Source organism: Musca vetustissima, unplaced genomic scaffold (genome assembly GCF_032173495.1).
Source record: "Musca vetustissima isolate MV318-11 ecotype Yass unplaced genomic scaffold, APGP_CSIRO_Mvet_v1 utg2798, whole genome shotgun sequence".
Lineage (NCBI taxonomy): Eukaryota > Metazoa > Arthropoda > Insecta > Diptera > Muscidae > Musca > Musca vetustissima.
Genome location: NW_026883200.1, coordinates 181,151 through 202,339, shown reverse-complemented (window position 1 = coordinate 202,339; position 21,189 = coordinate 181,151). Strand labels below are relative to the sequence as shown.

Below are 21,189 nucleotides of genomic sequence, written 5' to 3'. Positions count from 1 at the left end.
TGATGGTTATTATACGTGTTTGAGTGTTGTGTAGAGTTGCCGGTATTTGTTGCAGGGAATTGCGAGAAATTCCCTGTATTTTGGTGATCACTTGAATTTTGATAAAAGTTCCTAGTAGACATTTCCGTATTTTGGGGCATCTGTCTATGGTTTTCATATGGCCTCAGATTAAAATTACCCGTATTTTGTTGTGCAAATTTCCCAGTATTTTCTCTGCTTGTAAACTCATTTTGGTTCTGGAAGCGATTAAATTGCATTGTTGGAGGTGGTTGATTAAAATTCGGTGGAAATTGTGCAAAATTCCCAGTATTTTGGTGATTGGGGAAATTTTCAAAAGTGTTAGAATTACGATTTCCGGCAAAATTAATTGTATTACTATGATTTGTATTGCCATATGGTGGTGGTGGTCGATCAAATCTTATATTGCTGGATATAAAATTCCCTGTATTTTGTAAATCATTTCCGGTAGTGCCTTGTTCAGGGCCATGTAGAGGAATATTAGATGGAGTTTGTTGTTTATTCATATAATCACTTGGTGATTTGTCGCTATGTGTTGTTGTATTATTGTCTTGTGGCAAATTCCCAGTGTTTTTATTAATGTTTGGTTTTATACGGTTTTGATCGTAGGAAAGTTTTGTTGAAAATATTACCGATGGTGGGGGCTCATTGAATTTGGTAGAAGGCTGTGAAAAATTCCCAGTATTTTTTGGGGAATTCCACGATTTGGAATTGTACATGTTCTCTTGATTTTCCGCTTGTTTATCAAATATATTATCATTGCCCGGAATCCCAGTATTTTCTTTGGTATTATTATAATTTTTTGTAAAATTTGTTGAACGGGATTGTTGTTGATTTTTATTAAAGTGTGTAGGTGGTGGTGCCGTGGTAAATATAACTTTTGGTGCAATTTTCCCACTATTCTCTATACGCTTAGTTGCATTATTTTCCGATTGATTAACATTTGTACTCGGATCTCCTTTAGTTGTATATTTAGAATTATCTTCAATCATGGTACCATCATTTTTCCCAGTATTTGTGTTAAATTCATTATTTTTATTAAATTTTTTTTCAAATTTTTGTGCATTGTTTTGAGGGTACTGAGTACTTGAATGCGAATTGCTGGCAGACGATTTGTGATTCCCAGTATTTTTTAAAGTTTCATTTGTGTTAGCAATTTTATAGCGCTTTTCCATTGATTCTTCAAGAAGATGATGGGATTTAAATTCACTATTGCAACTTTTATGAATATCAGTTGGCATCTTTGGTATCGCAGTATTTTTATTGGATCTTTCCATCGTTCCATGAGAAATATCCTTATTTTTATTTCCATCGCCTTGTTTTAAGGATGTTTGAGCTCTATTGGCGATTGTACCCAATTGTTCAAATGTTTTATCCCATTTTGTAAAATTCCCAGTATTTTTATTATTTGTATTCTTTTCCGCATAATCGTCTACGTACATCGGTTTTGATTCGCTTTGGTCTAGAATGCCTTTGGACTTGTGTCCGCTTTCATTTGATTTTAAATGTCCTGCTGTCGAACCCTTTTGTATATTCCTAGTATTTTTATAATTATTTAGCTCCTTTGTCTCGTGACTTGAGGTAATATCCACAGTAACATTTGAACTCTTAACGGGTGAAGATTTCATTTTCCGCAATTCTCGACATTGCTCCAGTTGTTCTATGTTATCGGCGTAGCTTGAGGCATCTGCTACTTGATGTACGTCGTTAGGAGTTTTAAAATAATCCGCTTTCTTGGATTTTGAAATTTCTTCTTTTTTTGTGGGGAAATTATTTTCCTCCCCTGCTGTGGCACAGGCTTCTGTGTTATAATCCATTTTAGATGGATTGGCTGGCCTCTTTAACCTTGGCGGCGATGGTGGTAAATGGGCATACGGTGAGGGTATATTCGATGGTGTTTTTTGTAATTCATTTGATATCTGTTGTTGTTTGTGGAAATCTTTCCGCTCAATGAAATCTTTGGATTTTGTCCGATAACGATCCCGTTCATTGTTTTCGTATTTATCATATTTGGGCCTCTTTGCATGGCGATCATAATCATCATGAGCTCTACGTTTATAGGAAGCATGATGGTGTTTGTCTTCTGCAAGAATATAAAAATTGATTAGCGATGATATGTAATTCATAAAAAAATTATATAAATTTTAGAATGCCAATTTATCTGAAGAATATACAGGCTATCTATCCCTGATTATATCTGTTTCTGTTTAGAGGGAAGGTCTCATTTAACGACTTTGCGATTTCCTCCAAGATCAAAAGTGGACTTCGACTTTTTTGAATTTTCAATACAGAAAGTCGATTAATCGAAAATCGATTTACTTATCCCTACGACAGACCAAACCGAAGATATAGAAACCGTAAAAACTCGACAAGATGCATTTTGAATAAATAGTTTATGAAAAAATATTCAGAGGGAACAGGTATAACAGAGGCATGTTAACAATAAAAACGCCAATACGCGATAATGCGTTTATAAAATGTAAATAAAATCAGAGATCTGCACTCAAAGTATATTTTGTTATTTAATAAGATTGCTATATAGCGCATAGAATGTTTAATATTTTCCTTCGTAACAACAGAGGAAAAGCAATCTTTTGGAATTTGTCGACGTATCAATTATCCTATCTTTATACTTTTATGTCGTTGACCAAACTCACACTCTACGCTGATACTATCCGTTCTGTTGTAAGGTTCTGAAGCATGGGGACTTGCGCAAGCAGACGAACAGATGCTTACTTACTTACTTAGCTTACTTAGCTGGCTTGTTACAGAACGGTTGTTCCATAAGCCGAGCTTAAAAAAGATTTCCAAGCGCGTCGGTCTTGTGATGCTATTTTGGTATAAATAAACAGTTTGGAAACATAATCTCCTCTTGTCAGACCAAACTCACTGCTGGGTGAGAAAAAATGCAATAAAGTCAAACGCCACAATTTTTACCTTTTTTAAATTTATTGAATGAGGGCAAAACATGACGGAAATAGAATCAAATTTTTGAATAAGTTTAGATTTGTTCGAATTGGTCACCATTGGCACGAATTATGGCCTTCAAACGGCCAATGAAACCGTCACACGCTGCCCGAATGTTGCTCGGTGGTATTTTGGCCCATTCCCATCGTGGCGCTTGCTTGATTTGATCGACACTTTGGTATTTTTTAGTGCCAACCTTGCATTCCAAAATACTCCAGACACAATGGTCCAACAGATTGGTATGCGGAGATTTTGGTGGCCATTGTGCGCTGGAAATGAAGCGAGGAACCTCATTTTGTAACCATTCTTGGGTGGCGCGTGCTGAGTGCGATGGTGCTGAAACCTGTTGGAATGTCTAAGATCTGCGGTCAAAATGTTTGTGTGTCCAAGGCTTTAATACACCCTCCAGAATATTTTCGCGATAATATTCAGCATTTATTCTGTTGATTAATACGGCCGGCGCTTGAGTTCTGGTGGCCAACCGAAGGTGTACATTTTCAGCTGACCTCTAAGGCAAGTAAACACGATCATTTTGTTTGCTTACAAATTGTTCGATAACGAATGTTTTCTCATCGGAGAAAACCAAATTCGATAATTCACCACATTCGACCAAGTGAAGCAAATCTTTAGCTCTTTTGAGTCTATTTTCTTTTTGTCGCGGTGAAAGTTCTTACACTTTTTGTAAATATTTTTCAATATTTGCCGAAGTGAATATTGCGATATGTTCCGCTCACGAGCCATTTTTCGGCCACTGCGACGACGCAGGTTTCGACCTTTTTAATTTCACGTGTGTGTGCACACACAGAAACAATACAATATTGTTGCCTAGATAAGATATATTAAATATACATCCATAACAACAATACAAGGATCATCATTGTATATTATTTTGTAGACTAAATTGCCGAGAGGTCTCCATTGGGTTAGCGGGCTAATCAACCATGAAAAATGTTATCAGTAAAAAAATAACTATCATGTAGTACACTGAGAGAAAATATACAATATATTTACAGCATTCATAGAAGAGAATGAAGACCCTCTAAAATTTAATGGACATATTTTGTAGACATTGCTGCAAGTTTTTTTGTTTATCGTTTTTTTTTTGCGAAATTGTAAAGGGGAAAGTATTGCAGTTTCTGAAAGACTTTACTTTAACATGGGGATGTCATAGGAGGTTACCAAGGGACATTCCCTTGCTTACCCGGTCGCTTAGTCCAAGACCTGTTACATTTCACTATTCGCCTTTCTAGTTCCAAGTAAACAGTCACAGACTAATGGTTCATAAAAACTAGTTCAGTACCGATTTTATGATTTAATTAGCAATTAAAACACTCACTTTTAAATTTGTATATTTCTCAAATGAGAAATGGCGCCCAACGTTTTATGCAAGCATTTGCTTTTTTTCTCAGTGTGTGTATTCCTTGTAGTCTACATGTTTTCGTGTACAATTCAATTCCATATCAATTTAAAAAGATCATGAATCGTCATTATTTGTTTAAAAAGATCATGAATCGTCATTATTTGTCAGTCATTGCACATTTTGACCAATAAAATAAAAAAAAACATATTTTGAAATGACGGAAACACAAATGACAATATCAGATAGCAAAACGAAAAAATAAAAAAAAAAATACTTCTACTAATTATGAAAAAGCAAAAGATAATCTATGGATAGTGGTTGGTAAGGGGAGTCAGACCCAAAAGAGTTTTTTAGAATCTATTCTTTATCAGTCCTTGAATTTAGTCTATGTCGACAGTAAAGAATAAATGATAGAAAAATTGTTTTGCACTATCTCCAAATGTTGACCACGTATGTCAATATACCACCTACATTGATTTAAAACGCAGGTGGTCTAATTTCACTTGAAAATATGTTTTTAATAAAATTTATAAATAAATAATTTTAATTTTGGAAGAGTTAGGACCTGTATAAGGACTCTCATCTTCCAAACTATCGCGGATCATCGAAGTGTTCATTGGAGAACCTTGAGTTTTTTAGAATTTTTTTTTTTTTAAATTGTATCGGTGCAGATATCAAGGCAAAAAAATTGCTATCTCGGATCCAAAAATGATCTTGTCCACAATGAACTGGAAAAGCAGAACTCACTCTGCTCAAAATACTTTGAACAGAATTTTATGTTACAGAAGATTTGATCGTTGGCGTTTTTAAGATAAGAGTCTAAGTGTTAAGAGACTCAATTGAACCTTCAAAGTAACTTGGAATAATTTTCTGATTAAGTATTGGCTGTGAGGAGCTCAAGAATTGTTAACGATATTCTGTTCTACGAAGTGAACAGTTTTTTATTAAAAAAAATAAGATGGAGGAAGAGTTAGATTTCTCCATAGAGTCTTTGGAAAAAAGACTAGATGAAAATGAGAAGAAGGAACAGTACCGACAATTTACTCGAAAAGCCGAGGAGTTAAACGCTATGTGTAGGTATTTGGAATCGAGAATATCCTTCCGCAAAATAGTTCAATTGATGGAATGGATGAATATACTTGAGGAAGAGTTGCAAGAAGTTCAGTAATTGACGCTTAAAATTAATGTCGAAAATATAAAATTGAAATATAACCAGGTTACGAATAGTTGTATACCAATAATCTTAAAAATATACGGATAGCGTTTAAATTTGATGTACATTTCTTTGACGACATTGAAGGTTAACAAAACTAGAGGAGTGGCATAAGAAAAATATTCTTTGAAGCCGATTATGTGATTGACCGATGTGACGACGTGAAAAATGAGTTGCCTAGAATGTCAAAAAAGAATGCCATAATCGAAATGGAATATTTGAAGTTTCAGATGTGTTGTTTTCTGAAGATACGTTCTTCAAATTGAATCATATGGCCGACATATACTGTATAATAAGCTGGAATCTTCCAACGACATTTTGGTGCCCCCGGCAAGCCCTCACTATAGAGGGAATATACATTCAAAAAGTAAAGATTGAGAGTGTCCAATGGTGCTAGTGGATAAAGTATCAGTGGTAGGAAGACCACTGGAGGAAACACAGGAAATAGAATCAGAATTCTACGTAAAGTAGAATCAAGAAGAAACCCCGCAGTTTGGCGAGCCAAAATCTATAAACAAGCTTAAGAAAAAGAAAGATAACGGAACGGATTTTGGAAAACAGGAACACAAATTATATCTTCTGAATGAAGAAGAAAATGGTGATGTTTTCCCATGGATGTGGAAGCAAAAGAATAAGTGACATTTGGGGTTAAAACAAATGCAATTATCCAGATTGAGAAATATAGTGATGTTGTTGACGCATGGGGAAAAATATACAAAAACGGAAAAACCAGTACTTAACACGGAACCAGAAGAAGGACGACTCCTAGAAGTGGAAGGTGTGCATCGCTGCGGGAAGAAACCTCCGGTCAATAAAGAGTGAAGGGAGAAACCGCCACAGAAAAATGGTGTTGCCTGGATGATGAAAGCAGTAGGCGAAGTTGAAGGAAAATCGAATAGAGTTTTTATATAAAATTGGGTGCTGTTACCTGGAGACTGATATGATTTATTACTTCCTTAATTATAGTTTCTTATTAGTAATAATTTATATGCATTATGTTAGATAATTCAACTCACATTGCTTTAGGTATGTATAAGAATGTATGAGTAGGTTTAGGAAACCACTAAACCAATATATTTTAAAATTAAATAAATGTTGTATTTGTAGTAGCTGCGAAAAGTGCTGGGATCGAAACAAAGAAGCAGTTATCTGGACCAAGAAGTTCTTTACTGTTCCTCAGAAGTGGCGATGAGGATTAGGTTTCTGGAAAAATAGACTACTGATATACCTACGAAAAATTTATTTTCGTTATAGCTGGTAAAAGAAGGTGACTATTGGGGATTTAGAGACCTGGATAAGTACTCTCACAACAGCGGCTATTCGGATGTTTCAACTAGGCTTTGAATAAGGGGATATATTCTAAAGGAGGGTGAAATATACTACAGGATTCTACTACAAGAGACTTTAGTAGGTACTCAAACAATGATATAGAAGGATAGTACTGCAAGGGACCTTAATAAGTGCTCAAGCAATGATATGAATGGATTCCACAGCAAGATACCTTAGTAAGTACTCAAGAAATTATATGTAAAGATACAACGGCGATATATCTTAGTAAGTACAGAAGGGCCCTACTGTAAGAGACCTTAACAAGTACTCAAGCAAGGATACTACAGGAATCTACTGCAAGATAACTTAGTAAGTACTCCAACTAGTATACAAAAGAATTCTACTCCAAGAGACCTTAGTACGTATTCAAGCAAGGAAATGCGGAGATACTACGGCAAGAGACCTTAGTAAGTACTCAAGCAAGAATAGAAACGTATTCTATCGCTAGAGACCTTAGTACATACTAAAGCAAGTTTACGGAAGGATTCTACCGAAAGATACCTTAGTAGGTACTCAAGCAAGTTTACGGAAGGATTCTATCGAAAGATACCTTAGTAAGTACTCAAGCAAGGATACGGAAGAATTCTACTAAAGGAAAACTTTCGGGAATGGAGACCTGGTTAACTACACTTTGACATAGCCCCCATATAAAGATATCTCCTTAATTTTATTTTTTTAAGTTTTAGGCGATTTTTTTCAACAAAGTGGCTGCAATATGATATTCCGTATTCGTGAAAGTTTTAATCGCACATTTTCAAATATTCTACTTTCTTATCCCAAATGATAATAATTATTTTTTTTTATAAATTATTTCACACCTTCTCTTCTACTCAAAAAATATTTATAGAATGGACAAGTATAAAATTTTGAATTGTCATCGATTTACCTAATCGATTTAAACCGATCGATAGTAGCGAAGGTTACGGTATGTTTGAAATTGTTCATATTTAAACACAAATATAGCTGATATATAGGTTTTTTATTTTGTTATCAGTTACCGCATGGGGAAGTAAATGGTAGTGAATGCGATTAGAAGAATACACTTGAAAAATATTTTCAAGAAAATACATGAATTTCGATAATGTATCTCAATATGTATGTTAAAAGGTGATCATCATCACTAATTGCTGTTTAAATACCTTGGCCTCCTTTTTTCCCCCGTTTGTGTTAAAGGGGCTGGACGACAAGTGTATTATTTTTTGTGATCTTATCCCGCCGTTATTGTTAGAAATTTACTATGAATAATTTAATTAAATGTGGGGAAATTTTCCGTTCAGTGTAATATTTGGACATATCAGTGTTGGTTGGAATATGGGAAATTGTCGGCAGCAGCAGCAGCAGCTGTCAGCCAGCGACGGTAGTCATCAAATGACATACCTTATTGAGCAAATATGAATTTCATGACGTATCGTAATATTTATCAATTTATTTTTTATTGGCTGCAAAGAGAGAGAGAGAGTGAGGGAGAGATAACTACACCTATGCTGTATTTTTGTTAACTAGTACATCGTTTCATTATTCTAACATTTTGTAAATTGCTTGTCCCAGATAAGTTTTATTATTTCTTCTCTCATTCGGAGAAATTTAAGGCCTGGGGAGTACCGTACACATGCACTAGGATCAGCGTATATTAAGGAAATGCTAATTTCTTAAGAATTATGCGAGGAGGTTAACCATTAGTTGGCTCGAGGCAGAACCTTTGTTCCATAAATGCCTTCGGCACAAATCTGTCCATGGATCTTCTGGAAAATTTTCCTTTCAAACACTGCCAGATCTGTTTCACCTGCTTGCATACAGGAAATGCGATGGAAAGGGACTGGAGTAAGTAAAGCATATGATTGCGCCCTGTATTTTAGCTGCCATGAAACGAGATGTGAATTTGGCTGCGGATTTATGATTAATAGGATAATAAAAGACCTCGTCTCCAGATTCACTCCAGTAGATGAGCGAATTGCTATAATCCGTATAAAAGCGAAGTTCTTCTATATCAGTCTTATTTGCGCCCATGCTTCACGGAAGACAAAGATTCACAGACCAAAGACATTTTTTACAACCGTATATAAACTGCATATGACCGCATTAAAAAATATTTTAGGTCCCACCGTCGGAAAATTCAGCCTCCATTTACATCCGACAACGGCATGAGGTTTTTTTTGACTTCGCGGCAGCAAAAAACATGGTAATTAGCAGCACCAGATTCAAGCATCTCGATATACACAAGGTCACCTGGATTTCGCTTGCTCAAGCCACGAGAAATCAAATTGGCCATGTTTTGATAGACGGAAGGCATTCGGCCAGTGTTTTAGACGTTCGATCGATACAAGGAACGAATATCGATTCGGACCATTACCTTGTGACAGCCGAGGTTCGCACCCGTCTTAATGTAGCAGTAAAGGTGCGATCTAATGTAACATGGAGACTCGACGTCGAAAAGCAGCACACACAACAAGTAGCAGAGGCCTACACCGCTCAACTTGCCCACCTGCTTGACGAACGCACTTTTTAACTCGTTAATAGTATAGAAGCACAATGGCAAAGAAACCACTATCAAGAAACCCATGGTACGATCAGGAGTGTCGTAGTACTACTGATGTGAAAAACGCAGCGTATAGGGCAACCCTGCAGACAGTAACCACACATAATGCGATGGAGATTTGTCGGAAGAAAAGGAGAAATGTATTTTCAGAAAGCAGAAAGAAGAAGAAAAGCGTGAGCATGAGCAAATCGAGATGTAGAGGAGTGAGAATGAAGTCCGGAAATTTTACCAACGAGTAAAACACCAAACCGAAGGCTTTGGCGCAGGCACATCCTCCTTTAGAGATGAAGGTGGAAGGTGACAGATACAACGTGTTGAGGATCTGGAAGGAGCATTGAAAAGCTTCTGATATAAAATAAAGGCGGTGAAAAAGATACCCCAGAAGCAATAGTGTATACCACCTAGCCAAGATGAGGTCAGAGTAGCAATTAATCGGCTGAAGAACAATAAAACAGCAGGTGCCGATGGCTTACCAGCCGAACTATTCAACTATAGAGGAATAATTCTCCCTCCCATCACATATAAAGTGCTATCCAGCGTACTGTGTGAACGACTGAAGCCAATGGTCAATGACATTATTGGACCATTACAATGTGGCTTGAGGCCTGGCAAACCCACCATTGACCAGATTTTCACTCTGCGCCAGATCCGGAAAAACCCACGAAAAACACATCGACAAAGTCTACATATGATACCTATATGAGGTGGGGAGTCCAAAATAATTTTTTGTCTAAGATGTAAACAAGGCGTGGAATTTTTTAAACGAGTATTGAGTAACTATCCTTTAAGGACACGTGACCGTTTGCTTCTGCAATAGCAGAACATAAATTACCCATATTTATGTCTTATCTACACTATCTAAACTTAGCTGATAGGGGACTGAGAGAGAGGGAGAGAACACTGTGTTTACCGGTTAACTCTAACAATGTTTATCTTTACGTCAATTTACTGACCAACAACTTTGATAACATTTTACAAAGTTAGCATGATTTGAATAATATATTGCAACAGAGAGCGATAGAGAGAGCGGGAGAGAGAGCTTGAAACTATTTTCTCTTTAATCGAATATTGGAAATAGTAAATTTCACACCTCCTCGACTAAGGGTGTTATAAATAATAACTCATATTTTTATTTGTAGAAAAAATTAACAAAAATGGGAAGAATAGTAAAAAAGTTATAAATTAAGATGTCCGGCAGATTTTAAGAAATCCGCAAAGTGGCAAGAATATCTTTTCAAAACATTTTGAAAAGATACTTCTTTACTCTTCGCATCAACGAGAGTAAAAAGCCAGAGTATGCCAGTCATGATAATGAACAACGCTATCGGGGATTTTGTTTTTGGTTGTTGTTTATGAACAATAGTTAAAGTTTTTAATAAAAAAATGAAATATTCACACAAAACTCTAGCACAGAATTCATAAAAGTTCAGTTGCTGCTAGAAGTTTGAGCGTGTCGGACGGTTGGACAATTTTTGAAATTCGAAGATTTTGACGTTGAAACCGAAGAAAAAAACAAGTGTGGTGACTTTTAAAGGTAAATGAATTGAAAAAAAAAAATTAAATCAAATGCCGGTTTCTGAAAGAATGGTTGTTTGTAACCCAGAAAAAGAAAATGAAAAGAAAACAGAAATAAAAAAACAAGATTATCAAAGAAGCTGTGAAATGATTAGCTGAAGATCAATAGAAAACAAAAATGATAAACGACAAAATCCCGAATAAAACAAGAGTGAAAGTTTTAACACATTATGAAATAACTTGAATGGATTTTTTTTTTTAATTTGAATTAAAAAACATGTGTTTTTGGTTTAGATAATTGATTTGCAGTTGTGGACAATTAAATTGTAATTGAGTTTTTTTCTCAATTCGATTCTATTTCAATTGATCATCGAATCAAACAGAATGAAAGAACGAAACCTTGAATCATAGCAACAACAAAAACATCAGCAACAATAATGGCAATTAAATGCTATTTTAATAGTTACAATTAGTTTCGTTGTTTTTTGTATTTTTTTTCAAAAAAAAAAAAAAAAACTGCATACATCAACTAAATGATTGATAAAATTAATTGAAAACAAAAATCATTAATAATTAGTCAGAACTTCAACATTTCATGTTGATGGCTTTGTTTGTGTGCGTGTGTTTTTTTTTTTGTGAAATGAAAAAAATCCCCCAGTGGACGGATCGGCTATTTTGAATGTCTCTTCTTTAAAAATTTACAAACATTCAAAAAACGTAACGATCGACAGTCAGCCATCCAGCTAATCCGATAGCCACAACAGAGAACCATAGCACATGTCGTTAGGGTTTTATGACTCGGTATGACGTCACGTGTCGAATGACTTGGCGGTATTTGGTTTTTTCTTTCTTTCTTTAGCTTTAATGTTGTGAGTTAACGACAACACTCACTGGGCCTTTTTTTCTGATAACATTAACACGATTTTGGCAAAAGGCAATCCTCCCTTTTTGCCCCTCCACAACTTCAAAACCAGTAAGGAAACTAGTAAAGTCGGACGGGGCCGACTATATGATACCCTTCATCACATTAGGTACCTACATACAAGAGATGATAATGCTAGAAAAAACATAGCATCTTTGAATGACCATTTACATGGAATCGGGTAAAAAAAACAAATGTGATCTACATAGGTATTTGAACCAATAAAATGTGTATGGTTGGTTTGTCATTCGGAAATCTATAGAAAAAAATTCCATGTCAATCGGGCAGACTTGAATTTTTGTTGTAACATTTGCATGAAATCCGACAAAATGTTATATGGTAGATATATGTAGATCTGAACTGATTTCAACAACAAACTTCACACACATCAAACTGGACTTAATTCAGTATGCCGTGCAAAGTGTTGTCTCAATCGGACAAATAGTGGGAGCTTGGTGCACCATTTACCTAAAATCGGTCGAAAATATATATGGGAACTATATCTAAATCTGAACCGATTTCAAGAAAAACTTCATAGATGTTAAACTGGACTAAATTCGGTACGCTGTGCAAAATTTTGTCTAAATCGGACTAATATTGCGAATTTGGTGCACCATTTACCTAAAATCGGACGAAACTATATATAGGAGCTATATCTAAATCTGGACCGATTTCAACAAAACTTGGCATATATCAATTTAGACCTAATGCAATACTCTGTGCGAAATTTTGTCTCAATCGGACCAATATTGGGAGTTTGGTGCACCATTTACCTGAAATCGGACGAAACTATATATGGGAGCTATATCTAAATCTGAATCGATTTCAACAAAAATTCGCATACATAAATATGGACCTATGTCAGTACACTGTGCAAAATTTTGTCTCAATCGGACCAATATTGATAGTGTGCTGCTCCATTTACATAAAATCGTACGAAAATATATATGGGAGCTATATCTAAATCTGAACCGATTTCATCAAAACTTGACATATTTCAATCTAGACCCAATTCAATACTCTGTGCTAAATTTTGTCTCAATCGGACCAATATTGGCAGTTTGTTGCACCATTTATATAAAATCGGACGAAAATATATATGGGAGCTATATCTAAATTTGAACCGATTTCAACGAAAATTCGCATACATAAATATGGAACTAAATCAGTACACTGTGCAAAATTTTGTGCCAATCGGCCTAAATTTTACTCGTTGGTGCTCTATTTACATAAAATCGGTCGAAAATATATATGGGAGCTATATCTAAATCTGAACCGATTTTCACGAAACTTAGCACACATTATTCTAGCCTTAATTCAGTACGCTATGGCTAGACCTAATTCAGTACGCTATACCAAATTTCGTGCAAATCGAAAGACATATAGGGACTTTGGTGCACCATTTACCTAAAATCGGGCGAAACTATATAGGGAGCTATATCTAAATCTGAACCGATTTTCTCCAAATTCAATAGGGTTCGTCCTTCGGCCAAATAAATGAGATCTGCCAAATTTCATCCCATTCGAAGCATTTATGATGTTTACAATTTAACATGGACAGACCGACGGACATGCGATTTAAAAAGTGATTCTATCCATATTTTCAAAAGGAACCATGGGTCTTTCTCGATTCCTTTTGCTACAGTGTGGTGAAGAAATTTTTGCTAAAGAGTTTTTTTTTATAGAAAAATTGTCTTCAGCCCTAGTTGATGTGGCGTTTTCTATAGAAGAATAGTCCTCAGCTCTAAAGAGAATTCTTGTTCTTAGCTTTGGTGTATGAGAAAATGTTCAGCTTGAGTTATGCGCCAAATTTGCCATAACTTTCAGAAAAAAAATAATTCGTTGCTAAGTTCATTGACCCGTTTTGTCTGGTAGCAGAGACAAAACTTACGAATAACGAACGCAAAGTACAATGAAAATGTGCGCGAAGTTATTGCACAGTTCATGTAAATTAACAACAATTAAAGAAGTGTGATGTCAAAGATTACATTTCAATATGGCGTATGGAAGTGAGAAATTGAGAGAATCTTCTCTCTCATCATATTTTTTGAGAGTTTTCTCCAGAAACAAATTCTTTGTTGATATCTGGTCAAGTATTTTCCCAGACACCCCACATAGTCTGGAGGTTTCTAGTTCGGAGATTAAAGGGGTTAAAGTAAAGTATCGATAATCCATTATCAGTAGCAGATGATATTAAAAAAAATAAGGAAATGTTCTAGCAAATAATATTTGACAAAAAAAAAATAGAAAAATTATCGAACAATTAAACCAACCTTCCATAAAAACACAATAATTGTCTAAAAACAAAAGCAAAAACAATTATAATAAAAAAACGGCAAATCATAAAACATTTCAAATCTCGGTAATCAAATAAGTTGTTAAGAACAACAAAAAAAAATGGTTATCAAGCTGTGAACACGTTAACGCCAACCCAACAAGGTGACAATAATTATTTTTATCAAAAAAAAAATTAGAAAAAAACTACTAAAAAATAAATTAAATAAATAATACAAAATCATAACAACAATTATTCCGTAAGTAAAACAAATAATAATTTCACAACTGAAATGCAAAAACAAATTATTTAACTACGCGTGCTGCTTTTGCTTTTTATAAGTGTGCCACAATCAAATCAACCGGCCGCGCAGCATGCAAGCCATCAACCCATTCCTCGTCGATCTATCCATCCAGCCGTCGTGAATTATAGCAGAATGGAACAATGAGACCTTCAGAGAGAAGAATAAAAAAACCAACAACAAAGATTACTATTAGAATTGAAATAAAAACAAAATTGTGTTTGTTTTTTGCTTTTTTAATTTCGAGCTTTCCATCTATTTCACTAGATTTCGAAATAAACATCCCAATCGGTTGTCGTAGTTGTAAACTTTTATCTCAACTAAAATAATAAAAAACAAAACAGAAACTTTAGTATGGTGGATTGATAAGACTTGGAAGAGTGATATAAAGTGTTCGAAAGAGTGAGAGAGTATAAATGAAATGAAAAAAAATATTTCCAGAAAAAAAAATTGATAGCCACAGCTGAGGAGGAGGAAAGAAATTCCTCAGCCAAAACTGAGGACTACCTTTCTATAGAAAAAATTCCACAAAAAATTCTATAGAAAAAATTCCTCCGTATAGCTGAGGACTATTCTTCTATAGATTAAAATTCCTCTGTATAACTGAGGAGGTTTTTTTCTATAGAAAAAAAACTCAGTATAATGAGGTTTCTTTCTATAAAGCGGTGAATATTTCTATATCCTAATACTAGGCTGATGTGGATTTTTCTATTGAAAAAAATCACTCAGCCCCAGGCTGAGCTGAGGTTGAAAAACATAACCCAGCCCCTCAAAATACCAAAATTTGGGAAATATTGCTAGATGGGGACAATTCCAAAACGTGGATCAACATTGATAACCGTTATATGGGGGATACTCAAAAAAGTCGACCATTATTTTTAGTTTTTGGTAGGAAATCTGAACCGATTCACGAAACTTAGCACTCATCATTCTAGTCTCAATTCAGTAGGCTATGGCAAATTTCGTGCAAATCGGAAGATATATAGGGTCTTTGGTGCACCATTTACATAAAATCGGACGAAAATATATATGGGAGCTATATCTAAATCTGAACCGATTTCCACGAATCTTAGCACACATCATTCTAGACTCAATTCAGTACGCGATGCCAAATTTCGTACAAATCGAAAGATATAAGGGGACTTTAGTGCACTATTTACCTAAAATCGGACGAAAATATATATGGTAGCTATATCTAAATCTGAACCGATTTTCACGAAACTTAACACACATCACTATAGACTTCATTCAGTACGCTATGCCAAATTTCGAGCAAATCGAAGAAAATAAAGGGACTTTGGTGCACTATTTACATAAAATAGGACGAAAATATATGTGGGAACTATATTCAAATTTGAACCGATTTTCACGAATCTTAGCACACATCATTCTAGACTCAATTCAGTACGCTATGCCAAATTTCATAGAAATCGAAAGATATATAGGGACTTTGGTGAACCATTTACATTAAATCGGTCGAAAATATATATGGGAGATATATCTAAATCTGAACTGATTTTCACGAATATTAGCACACATCATGCTAACAATAATTCAGTATGCTATGCAAAATTTCGTACAAATCGAAAAATATATAGAGACTTTGGTACACCATTTACCTAAAATCGTATGAAATATATATGGGAGCTATATCGAAATCTAAACCGATTTTGACGAAATTTAACATACATCATTATAGACTCAATTCAGTTCGCAACGACTTAGCACAAATCATTCTAGACTTAATTCAGTCAGCTATGCCAAATGTCGTGAAAATCGAAAGAAATACTGGGTCTTTAGTATACTATTTACCTAAAATCGGACGAAAATATATATGGGAGCTATATCTAAATCTGAACCGATTTTTAAATCTGAAAACGAATTTAATACACATCATTCTAGCCTTAATTCAGAATGCTATGCAAAATTTCGTGCAAATCGAAAGATATACAGGAACTTTAGTACACTATTTACCTAAAATCCGACGAAAATATATATGGGTGCTATATGGAAATCTGAACCGATATTTCTCAATTTCAATAAGGTTCGTCCTTAGGCTAAATAAATGAGCTGTGTCAAATTTTATCAAATTCGAATAAAAAATGCGATCTGTACTTTGTTTACATTTTAACATTGACAGACAGACGGACGGACATGCATAAATCGACTTAAAACATGTTTCTATACATATTCTAAAAAGGAACCATGTGTCTATGTCGTTTCCTTTTGCCTTTTACCAACATATGTATATGAGGGTATAAAAACCCTCAGATCTATTTTTCTATATAGAAAATTAATCGTCAGTTCAAGTTGAAGAGAAGTGGATTTTCTGGAAAAGGTCAGCCTAGCTGTCTTGAATTTTTCTAATCGAAACATAGGGCATTCTAACTGAGGGAGATTTTTATATGGAAAATAATTCTTCATTCCCAGCTATGGAGGATATTTGCCATTGGATGCATATTATTTGTTATTCAAACTCGTGGAGATTATTAGGGCTGCTGGGTAATTTGTAATTATATTTTAATAACACACAAATGATCAGAAATTCCATAATTTTTTTTTCAAATGGAATCTCATCTTAGATATTTTTTGTTTACGTCAAGTTGTTCTAGCCATGTTATTAGATAATTTCCAAATTGCTGTTTTTTTTTTTTTTTTTTTTTGAAAATAATTTTAAAACAAGTTTTTGTTTTGTAGCTTCAAACACCTATAGAGATAATTAATGTTGAAGACTTGTTATTTTCAAGTTCAAAATTTTATTTGGGGAGAAAATGAATGTCGTTGTTGTAAACGAGTTCTGGATTCATTCTTATGTTTTAAAAATACTAAAATAATTATATTCGAACATCTATTGTTGTATTTGGCTTGTGTTGCGAGAACTAAACCTGATTGTGGTTATCATGTATTTGTTAATTCATCATTAGGGTCTGAATAAGATGGGTTTTTGTTTTGCGTTCGGTAGGTTTCTGCGTAGGTTGAAGGGAATGGAAACATCACCTAAATTAGCATTTGAATTGTTTTAAGTGTCAACTTCTAGGTTATGTTCTCAAATTTATATATTTTTTATGGATGTGTAAATAAGTTTTTTCCGGTTTCAAAATCGATTAATTAACATGGCATATTCTTGTAAATATGGTTTAACAATGTTCATAAATTTTTTTAAATACATGGTTCTAAAGTCGTCGACCCCCAGCATCTGAAAGTCATCGAGTCGTCAACAGAAAATTGACTTCATTGTAATTTTCATTATTTCTTCGTGTATTGTGAAATCAGCTGGGAAAATAAAAGCTAGGCTAATATTTGCGCTTCGCATGTAAATTTTTTTTTTGTTACTTTCATTTTTCTCCTACACAAAGAAGTCCAATCTATATGGCGGCATCGCAAATCATTACTTATCTTGAAACGGAAAATCGTCATCGTCATCTTGGTCAACAACAAATTCTATAAAGATGATGATAAGATTAAAAAATCCAATATTTTTTTGCAATCAATATTTATGTAGGGGGATTAAATTGTTGTATCTATCTATGTAGGTTCATAACCCTAAATGTCAGATTAGACAAGGAAATATATAGCAAAAGAGTATTTTTTGTGAAAATTCACGTGTATGTGAGGAATTTTTTTCTTTGCAAGAAAGTCTCCATTTAATCACTTTTTAATAGTGTTGTTTTCTATAGAAAAATAGACCTTAGCTAGGGCAGAGGATTTTGTTTTCTAAAGAAAAATACACTTCAGCTAGGGCTGAGGAATTTTTTTCTATAGAGAAAAATACACTACATGTCACTTTATTGTCCCAAGGACGAACCCTATTGAAATTTGAGATAATCGGTTCAAATTTAGATATAGCTCCCATATATAGTTTAGTCCGATTTCAGGTAAATGGTACACCAAAATGAAAATTTTTGCCCGATTGGGACAAAAATTTGCACAGCGTACTGAATTCAGTCCACTTTGACATCTGTGAAGCTTTGTTCAAATCCGTACAGATGTAAATATAGCTCCCATATATATTTTTGTCCGATTTTACATAAATGTTGCGCCAAACTCCCAATATTGGTCCGATTTAGACAAAATTTTGCAGAGCATACTGAAATAAGTCCAGTTTGATGTGTTTGAAGTTTTGTTGAAATGGGTTCAGATTTACATATAGCTCCCATATATATTTTGGAGTTTGGTGCACCAAACTCCCAATATTTCTCCGATTAAGACAACATTTTGCACAGCGTACGGAATTTAGTCCAGTTTGACATCTGTGAATTTTTTTTTGCAATTGGTTCAGATTTATATATAGCTCCCATATATATTTTCGTTCGATTAAATGGTGCACCAAGCTCCCACTATTTGTCCGATTGAGACAAAATTTTGCACAGCATACTGAATTAAGTCCAGTTTGATGTGTGTGAAGTTTGTTTACGAAAATGGTTCAGATTTACATATATATCTCATATACAATTTTGTCTGATTTCATACAAATGTTACCCGATTCCATGTCAATGGTCTTCCAGAGATGCTATGACTCTTCTATCAACATTAAATTTGTACACATTATCACCTCTTGTATGTGCCCAAAGTGGTGAAGGGTTTCATATAGTCGGCCCCGTCCGACTTTTGATTATTCCTTAGTGGTCGTTATTGTCGTTAGGAAACTCAAAAAATATTAAATTATTTTTAGTGTTCGTCTAGTGTCGTGTTGTAATTTTTTATTACATCATTTTATTTGGTTTTGGTGATATTGTAAATCTCCATTAACAATTATTTTTTTTTAATTGGATTTTAATTTCTCAAATTCCTTGAAGCTAAATCTACTGTTTATTTTCTATTCGAAATTTTGCAGTGAAATAATATCCAGTCAATATCAACCTGTTTTCAAATTTTAATATCAAATGTCAAAAAACAGTATTAATTTTATTAAAGAAGCATTTTGAGAACATAATTGATATTAGTATTTAAAATCTAATATTAGTTTTAGTTAAAAACAATTTAGAATACATAAAAAAAAACAAATTGTAGTATTGTAAGCAATTAAATCAGTGTATTGTATTGTATCGTAATTTTAGTAACACATTTTAGTCCCTCATTTCTTTGAAAAAAATTATAGAGTTGCAAATCTTTATATTCCACAAAATACAATTTGAGAATCATTCAAGGGGTTTATTGTTTTGTTTTTTTTTTTGTATTTTTAAGTCGCGATACCTGTATTAAGAGTTGACAACAAAAACAAATTACATGTGTTCATTTGTCTTGACAAACATTGTTTATGGTCATTTTACAAATTCATTTGATCTACACTCACACACACATTGCCCATTGTCGTCGTATTCGCTTTAAAATTCAATCAAATTACATTAACATCATAATTCCATAACGATAGTAAAATTGCCCAGACAATAATAATTCGAATTGAAATGAATAAAATTGTAAAGAAAACTCATTCACTTTTAATTTGTCTTTCTTTACAAAAAGATAGAAAAAAAGAAAAACAAAACCTTTCGAATTATGTCATTAGAATTGTGGTGGGTGTCATATAAAATTATTATCTAAACGGTACGATATTGAGTTCATTGACTTTTTTCTTTTGATTTGTGTGCTTTATTAGAAAACCATTCGATATTTTTGCTTTTTTCAATTCATTGAAAATGCAAATATTAATTTATTTCTTCTTCCTAATGGAGACCATAAAAAGGGAGAATATCTAGATTTATTTGGTTTGAAATATATCATATTTTCCTAATATCGTAACTGATCATTTACTTGGTAGATAATATATGTATATTAGAAGAATATTAAAAAAGAGGAAATATATTTTTATTATAATCCCAACATATTTAACGAAGTACAACAATTCATCATCATACTTACTCAGCTGGCTTGTTACAGAACGGTTTTCCATAAGCCGAGCTTAAAAAAGATTTCCAAGCGCGTCGGTCTTGTGTGCATCTCCTCCAATTTGAATGACCATGCTCCGAGATGTTGTTTTTCTACTTAGTATTGCCATCCAATTCGTGGCCTTCCCCTTCTGCGTGAACCATCAGTAGGCTCGCTTTTATATGCCTTTTTTGAGCTGGGGCATTCTCATTCATTCTCACAACATGACCTAGCCACCATATATTGTAAAGCTCGTGGTTGATTCGACGTCGTTATTCACCGTCGACACAGGAGAATTTGTCTCTCAACCACCCCTAGAGCTTAGGGGTGGTTGCTTATTTAGCCCAAAGTAGCATCTGTTGGCCATCACTATGTTTCTCCAAATTTCAAAACTGATGTCATTAGTTTTATTTTTCGGCGGTACCAAGGTATATAAAATCTTTAACTACCTCAACTTAACTATTCTCAAGTTCCACAGTTGGTTCGAGTCAACTGGACTTCTTCCACCCATTATATCGATGTCATCGGCGTAGGCGAGTAACATATGCTGTTTGGTGTACAGAGTGTAATTTCTGATAACCTTTGCGTCTCGCATGATCTTTTCCAGCAGGATGTTAAAAAGATCACACGACCAATTGTCACCTTGTCTGAGTCCTCGTTCGGTATTTGGTCCTTTCCGACTTTAACTGCTGACCACTTAAAATTATCCTGCATATCCGTATTAATTTTGCAGGAATGCCGAACGCAGACATGGCTTTAAACACCTCTGAACGGATAGGGCAGTCGAATGCGGCTTTATAGTCGACGAATAGGTGAAGCAATGTGTCGATGTGTTATTCGTGGGTCTTTTCCAGGATTTGGCGCAGTGTGAAAATCTGGTTAATGGTT

The 21,189-nt window shown here is 34.3% G+C and overlaps 1 protein-coding gene across 1 annotated transcript in view; it reads left to right on the top strand.

Annotated features, from left to right (window-relative positions):
- LOC133330011 (ATP-binding cassette subfamily G member 4) overlaps window positions 1-13,578 on the top strand; it is a 160,676-nt gene extending 147,098 nt beyond the window's left edge. Inside the window, exon 9 of the mRNA XM_061538471.1 lies at window positions 13,567-13,578. The gene's annotated coding sequence lies outside the window, so the exon portion shown is untranslated. The remainder of the gene's footprint in view (window positions 1-13,566) is intronic.
- The last annotated feature ends 7,611 nt before the right edge of the window (window positions 13,579-21,189 follow it).